We start from the raw sequence: 7,876 nt of genomic DNA, 5'->3' as shown, positions 1-7,876 counted from the left end.
ATTCTTCACTTCTCCCTTAGAGGCAAACAGTATCGTGAATTCCATACTATGTTTTTGCTCTACTTTTACCATGCAAATGCAGCCACATTCACCAGGGCCCCACCTCAGCCTACCCGCACATACCACGTTGTTTATAAAAGGAAGATTAATTCTGGCTCTTCCAGGGTACCACAGAATACCTCCTCTCCCTCCATCCAAGGTGCCAGAGAATTCGTCCTCCCTCCATCGAAGGTCCCATGGAATACTTCCTCCCTCCCTCCATCCATGGCTCTCCCGAACTGCACATAATTGGGGCATGGATGCATGGAGAGACTCCTGGGTACCTTTTTAAAACGTAAAAGGTCAGGGTTTTGCACAAATGAATCAAAGAAAGACATTTATTTCTTTATTTAAGAACCAATAACTTTATTTGAAGAAATGGTAAAACTTGAACATCAAAATTTAAGTGAAGGTTCTGCAAGGGCAAAACAGCAATATCCATGCTCAGCATAGTGGCCAGCGGAGGTCCCCCCACGGCTATCGGGACGACAGTCCAGGCTCAGTTCTTCATGCCGGCACCCAGGGTGAGTTTGTCAAAAATGTGCTCTGCCAGGCTGGATTCCGGGGCTCCCATCTTGCGTAGGTTGGTGATATGGTCTCCCAACTCTTTGATGAACTTCACTTTCTCGTGCAGGTAGTGACACTTCAGGAAGTTACACAAGTGAGAGTCCTTCTTCTCGGTGGCCAGCTGGTGCAGACTGAGCAGCTTCTGGTTCACTGTCTTCATCAGCTGCAGAGCGAACTCCATGGCTCTCAGGCCGCTCTCCCAGTTCCCCTTCTCAGGCCTGGGGATGTTGCGCACGCGGGTACGGCCTCCACGCTGGTTCTGCACCCACATCAGCTTCTCTGCATGTTCCCTCTCCTTGTTCGACTGCTGAAGGAAGAACTGGCTGAAGTGCTTCAAAGCCACATCATCACGATCAAAGTAGAAGGCCATGGACAGGTACACATAGGAAACGCGGAGCTCTAGGTTGATCTGGTCGTTGATGGCGATTTCGCAGTCGTCGTCGTAGTTCTGGCGCACAGATAAAGGCGTAGGGCCCTCCATGGCTGGCAGCACTGGTGCGGAGGGTGGGGCGTGGAAGCTGGAGCTGGAACCGTTGGGCAAGCCGAGGAGCACGTGTCAGGGGTGAACGAGCAAACCAGGGTGGCCGGAGACGGATATGCTGTTTTCGACCGTTAGACCGCAGACCGCCGGCAGTTGGCTCCGAGATGGGACCGGAAGACGGAAATGGGACCGGAAGAAGTAAGATGGCGACAGAAGACTGGAAGACAGAACAGTCACTCAGAGTTGCGAGAGACAGGGAGGGCGGAGGAGCAGAGAGGTTTAGTGGGGAAGGGGAGCATGAGGGGGGCCCACGAGGGGCGCACCATACACATGTTCCAGGTTCTATTACAACCTGGGTGAGGCAGGGAGAATTGCCCCTGAGCACCAGGCATTTAATGTTTTAAATTTTGCAATAATATTTCTATCTTGCACGAACTTTATCTGTTCTATAACTGTTTCTTTCTGTAATCAACATATTTTATTTTATAAATCCATTTTCTTCCCTTAAAATTCTGAGAATATGAATTGGAATTTTTGGTAAAATTCTCTTTCTTTTCCTGTATTTTATCTGGATCCCTCACCCCCAGAAATGAAATAGTTCTGTGTGTTCATTGTGATCTTCTCTTTTACCTTCCTCATACATCTGGCAAACCTTTGTTCGTTTATATTTATGGATAAAGGACTTACTTGATCAACCTAGGTAATTAGCGTGGATCTGATCTAGAATCGTTGTGTCCATTTCACTACAGGCTTCTGCTCGAAATGGGAGGATGGACCGTGTCAGTCATTCAGTGGCTTTCTCCTTTGGGGACACATGGCATGGAGCTTCCAGGTAGGCTAGGGACACTGCCCCTTGCCAAAAGAAATATGAGATTTCTGACATTGGAAGAGTAGTGTTTTTTCCTTCTAGGAAGATGTGTCCAGTTGTTTCCCTTGTCTGCAGGTCTGTAATTGTCTTAAACTCATTCCCTGTCTTCGGAGTGTAGTTTGGGGAGATTGACGGGTCCCCTGCCATGGGCGCTTACTGCCTTATGTAAGTAGGGGTGGGAAGGGTTAGAGCTGAGCAAGGTAAAACATCTGCTGTTCACAGAATAGCTCTTTAATCTCACAGATGACCCAGGACCCTCTACAGTGCTGCAATTTCATTTACTCTGTTCTTAGAGTTTCTGCGAATGTGCTCAGGTTTGCTATTGCAGATGTTTCAAGTTCTCTGAATTAACCAATTTGGTAGTCTCTGCTGATCCTGTCTTTCAAGAATTACTCACAATTTCAGGTCTCCTGCTGACACCCTTTCGTGTGTGTGTGTGTGTGTGTGTGTGTGTGCGTGTGCAGATAATTGTTGTGCTTAGTTTACTAAAATGATTCAATTATCTTTTTTAACTCTTTTAAAATAAAAATACCTACTTTCTGAATAGTCAATACATTTACCGATTTCAAAAACCTCACAGTTCTCTCTGCAGGCAACCATTGGGTATTATTTGTTATAATCAGGAGGAGGAAAACAATTAAAAAGAAGAAATCATACTCATGTTAAGAAAAATAATAGTCAGAGTGAAGAAACTTTAGAAACATATTCCTTAGTAGCACTTTTTTTTTAAAGTACACGTAGAACATTTACCAAGATAGACCACATTCTAGGCTACAACACAAGTTTCAATAAATATAACATTACTCATGTATGAAAGAAATGTTCTCTCATGACAGTGAAATGTGATTAGAAATCATTAGCATAAAGATATCTAAAAAACACTCAAATATTTGGAAGCTAATAATACATTTTCAAACAACCCAAGTATTGAAAAATAAATTATTTGGAGTTGAATGAAAACAAAACTACAGCCTCTCAACATTTGTAGGTTAAAGTAGTACTTTCATGTTAATTTATAGCATTAAACTGCTATATTAGAAAAGAAGAAAGGTCTCAAATCCATTATATAACTTTTTACCTTAAACAATAGAAAAATACTAGAATAAATCTAAGTCAAGCAGAAGGAAGGAAATTATGAAGATATGAGCAGAAAACAGTGAAATAGAAAACAAAAAATATTCAAATCAATGAAATCACAGCAGTTTCTTTGAGAAAATGATACAAACAAAAAGATAAATCTCTAGACAGGCTAATCAAGAGGGAGGGAGGTTGGGAGGGAGAGAGGGAGGGAGGGAGGGAGAGAGAATGAGAGAGGGAGAGAACAAAGTACATTTCAGGAATAAGAAAGAAGACATCACGATGGATCGTACAATTATTCAAAGGCTGATGAGGAAATATAATTGTAATATTGTATTATAAGAAATATATATTTTGGTTTTTATCCCCAGCTCCTGGCCACAGATCCTAAAACCCTTGTAATTTTCTAACTGATAAGAGTGATAGAAGCATATTTTGTTATAATACTTGGTTTTTGTCCCCAGCCCCTGAAAGAAGTCTGGAGTGATAAAGGTGAAAGGAGCATCTTTTGCTATTTTTAACACACTCCTTCCAGCCATACCTTAGTTTATGATAATGAGGTGACTTTTGGAAGCCCCTAGGGATGGAGGGCTGGTTGCCAGGGAAATCAACCCTGTGATTTAGAGGGTTGGAGCTTTTAGTCCTTCATCCTGACCTCTGGAGGGGAGGGGGGCTGGAGGTTGACTTAATCACTAATGGCCAATGATATAATTAATCATGCCTATTGTAATGAGACCTTCATTAAAACCCTAATCAGGAGGTTCAGAAAGTATCCAGGTTGGTGAATACATGGAGGTGCTGTGAGGGTGATGCAACTAAAGAGTGTATGGAAGCTGCATGACCCTTCTCTCTGTACTTTGTTGTGTGCATCTCTTCCATCTGGCTGATCCTAAATTGTATCCTGTTATAATACACTGGTAATCTAGTAAGTAAACTGTTTTCCTGAGTTCTGTGAGCCATTCTAGAAAATTATCAAACTTGAGAAGGAGGTCAGTCCTTCTATGTTAATTTATTCATGCACAGTAGGTGTGATTTACCCAAAATGGGCATTTATCATATACCCACTAGTAGGATGAGCCTCATACAATAATATCTATGTTTAAGGTATGCGATAAGTAGCATAAGAAAATATTATGAACAACTATATGCCAATAGAATATTATGAACAACTATAAGTGTGCATTCAGGAGGTCACTTCCAATTTATAGTCTATTGGTCAGAAGCACAGGTGAGAGCCTAGACTTGTGATTAGTGCTTAAGTAGAGGGTAGGAAGCAATCTTATGGGACTGAATGCTTAACCTGTGGGATCTGTACTAACTCCACGTAGTTAGTGTCATAATTGAATTTTAAGACTCCCAGTCGGTATCTGAAAAGCTGGAGAATTGGTTGGTGTGGGAAAAAAGATACACATTTGTTTTCAGAAATATTCTCCTTAATAATGAACAAGTTTAATCCAACAAATTCAATAATTTAGTAGAAATTAAACTATAGGTTAATCTAATGTATGAACTTAGGTATAAAAATTCTAAATAAAAATGTTACTAAAACAAATTTACATGACCATATTGTATACATGTAGTCACCAATGTTCACTTAAGAAGAAATATATACCATAAATAGCCTAATAAAATAAGCTTGGGAGTCTTCCCTCTTCTTGAATTTTTTGTGATAGTTTGAGGATAGGTATTAGTTCTTCAAATGTTTGATAAAATTCACCTTTGAAGCCATCCTGTCCAGGACATTTGTTTGTTGGGAGTTTTTTTAATTTTTATTTTTATTTTATTACTGCTTCAGTTTTGTTAGTTGTGAGCCATCTGCTCAGTTTTCCAGTTTCTTCTTGATTCAGTTTTGGAAGGTTGTATGTTTCTAGGAATTAATTTCTTTCATATTGTCCAATTTGTTGGCATATAGTTGTTCATAATATTTTCTTATGCTACTTACCACACCTTAAATACAGATATTATTGTATGAGGCCCATCCTACTAGTGGGTAGATGATAAGTGCCCACCTACTATGCATTAATTAACATAGAAGGACTGACAAAGGCCTCCTTTCGAGGTTTGACCTTGGGCCTGGTATCTGGGAACTTTGATTTGGAGAGTCTTCCAACTTTCCCTAATTGATAGAAGTGTCTCATTGTGCCTAGTCTGCGTAAACAATATAGTTTATGCTGCACGTTTTCTTTCTGTGTATGAAGTGTTGGTACTTGCTAAGCCAAGGGTGCCCAGCCCCCAATACAAACTTGGAGCTCAGAGTCTATAAAAAGCTTTGTGGCCTCAGAGTTATCTATGTGCCAGTTCTACTTAGATGTCTAGTAGGCATCTCAGATTTTACATAACATGGCATTCCCACCCTTCTACCCCAGATATGCCCCTGGCTAAAGTCCCCCAATTAATAAATAGTACTACCATGAACCCAGGTATTCAATTATAAACACCAGACCCTAGATTATTTTCCTCATTTCTCAATCTTCACCTCTGGTCCATAAGCAAGCTTGTCAGCTCATCCAATCCATCTGAAATTTGTCTACATCACTTCATTTGATCCGTCACCACCATAGTTCAAGCCACCATTGTCTTTCACACGGACCAGTTACAGGATCTCTTACCTGGTCTCCCAGCTTCAACTCTCCCCCGTCTTCTACATTCTTCAAAGCAGTGAGTCACTGACAGCATTCAGAGGAATTTATCTACTTAATATTCACTATCAGAAATCTGCCCTCAGCCTTGACCTTGTATTTTTCAGTCCTGCTGAGATCATTTGGAGTGTGGGGTTCCATGTCACTTTAATGGAACAGAGAGTACAATTGAAGCAAAAACACTCTATGTGGGTGTCTTGTAAGGGCAATATGCATGTCCAGCATGGTGACCATGGGAAGTCACTCCCGTGTCTGTGGGAAAGCCAGCCTAAGGCTCAGCGCTCATGATCACTGTTGCTCAGGGCGTTTGTCAAAGAGGTTGTGTGCCCACATGGCTTCTGGGGTCTCCATCTTGCTACCCAGCTAATGTTAACAAACATTAACACTTGCATATTTTAGTGAACTAAACAGTTTCAGGTAAAATGTAAGAATGTTTTATTTTAATCCCTGCCCAATCCCAATCTATTCACTTTCTCCAGAGGCAAGCGCACCTGTGATTTCTAAGGCATGTTTTATATTTTTAGCATGAACATTCATCCACAGTCACCAGGGCGCAAGACCATGCACCTCAGCCCGCCCCACCCCTATATACCACGCTGTTTATAAGGGGAAGATTCATTTGGGGTTTTCCAGGGCCCCACGGGGCACCCCGCCCCTCCGCCCAGGGCCCCACGGGACACCCCGCCCCTCCGCCCAGGGCCCCACGGGGCACCCCGCCCCTCCGCCCAGGGCCCCACGGGGCACCCCGCTCCTCCGCCCAGGGCCCCACGGGGCACCCCGCCCCTCCGCCCAGGGCCCCACGGGACACCCCGCCCCTCCGCCCAGGGCCCCACGGGGCACCCCGCCCCTCCGCCCAGGGCCCCACGGGGCACCCCGCTCCTCCGCCCAGGGCCCCACGGGGCACCCCGCCCCTCCGCCCAGGGCCCCACGGGGCACCCCGTCCCTCCGCCCAGGGCCCCATGGGACACCCCTTCCCTCCAGCCAGGGCCCCACGGCGTACCCCGTCTCTCCGCCCGGGGCCCCCCGGGGTACCTCCTCCCTCCCCTCAGGGCCCCACGGGATACCTCCTCCCCCCGCCCAGGGCCTCACGAGATACCCCGCCCCTCCGCTTGGGGCCCCACGGGCTGCCTCCTCCCTCCACCCAGGGCCCCCCGGGGTACCTCCTCCCTCCTCCATCCATGGCCCTCCCGAGTGGCACATAATTGGGGGCATGAAAGCGTGGAGAGACTCCTGGATACCTTTTTAAAACATAAAAGGTCAGGGTTTTGCACAAATGAATCAAAGACCGACATTTATTGATGAGCCAGTAACTTTAATTGAAGAAATGGTAAAACTTGAACATGAAAACTTCAGTGAAGGTTTTGCTAGGGCAATACGGCAATGTGCACACTCAGCATGGTGGCCGGGGGCGCCCCCCACGGCTCTCGGGAAGGCAGCCCAGGCTCAGTCCTTCTTGCTGGCGCCCAGGGCGAGCTTGTCAAAGAGGTACTCGGCCAGGCCCGAGTCTGGGGCTCCCATCTTGCGCAGGTTGGTGATGTTGTCCCCCAACTCTTTGATGAACGCCACCTGTTCGCTCAGGAAATAACGCCTCAGGAAGTCGCACAGTTGCCCGTCTTTCTTCTCCATGGCCAGCTGGTGCAGATTGATCAGGCTGTGGTTCACTCTTCTCGCCAGGCGCATGGCGAACTCCATGGCGCTCAGGCCGCTCCCCCAGTCATCCTGCTGAGGCCGGTGGATTTCGCCCAGGAGGACGCGGCCGCCGCGCTCGTTCTGCAGCCACATCAGCCTCTCGGCCTGTTCCCGCTCCTTCAGAGACCGCTGCTGGAAGAACTGGGCGTAGTGATGCAAGGCCACTTCGTGGTGCTGGAAGTAGAAGGCCATGGACTGGTACACGTAGGAGACGTAGAGCTCCTGCTTGATCTGCTGGTTGACCTCGGCCTCGCAGGCGGGGTGGTAGTTCTGGCGCACGTAGGACGGCGGCGGAAAGTTCATTTCTAGAGGCCGGTGGGCGGTGGAAGCTGCCGGAGTCTCGGAGTGTCGGCGACCAAGATGGCTGCAGGCTGTTGGCGGTTGGCTCTGAGGTGGGACCGGATGTTCCTCAAGAGCGTTGGGGGAGGGGAGGGGAGGGGAGGATCGCTTACAGGAAGTAGGGGGAGTGAGGGGGGCCCGAGGCCTCCGGCAGCGGGGAGGTTTTCCAGGTTCCAT

The 7,876-nt window shown here is 46.4% G+C and overlaps 2 pseudogenes across 2 annotated transcripts; both read right to left on the bottom strand.

Moving 5' to 3' along the window:
- Positions 1-538: 538 nt before the first annotated feature.
- On the bottom strand, positions 539-1,087 carry LOC308551045 (ferritin heavy chain pseudogene; annotated as a pseudogene). The gene has a single exon. The product of its transcript is annotated as a ferritin heavy chain pseudogene (transcript).
- A 6,027-nt stretch (positions 1,088-7,114) lies between these two features.
- LOC308551044 (ferritin heavy chain pseudogene) lies at positions 7,115-7,876 on the bottom strand (annotated as a pseudogene). Its single transcript has one exon. The product of its transcript is annotated as a ferritin heavy chain pseudogene (transcript).

This window comes from Miniopterus schreibersii (assembly GCF_964146895.1).
Source record: "Miniopterus schreibersii genome assembly, chromosome: X".
NCBI classification, from domain to species: domain Eukaryota; kingdom Metazoa; phylum Chordata; class Mammalia; order Chiroptera; family Miniopteridae; genus Miniopterus; species Miniopterus schreibersii.
Note: the sequence above shows the minus strand (reverse complement) of the source record. Positions and strands in the feature narration are given on the sequence as shown.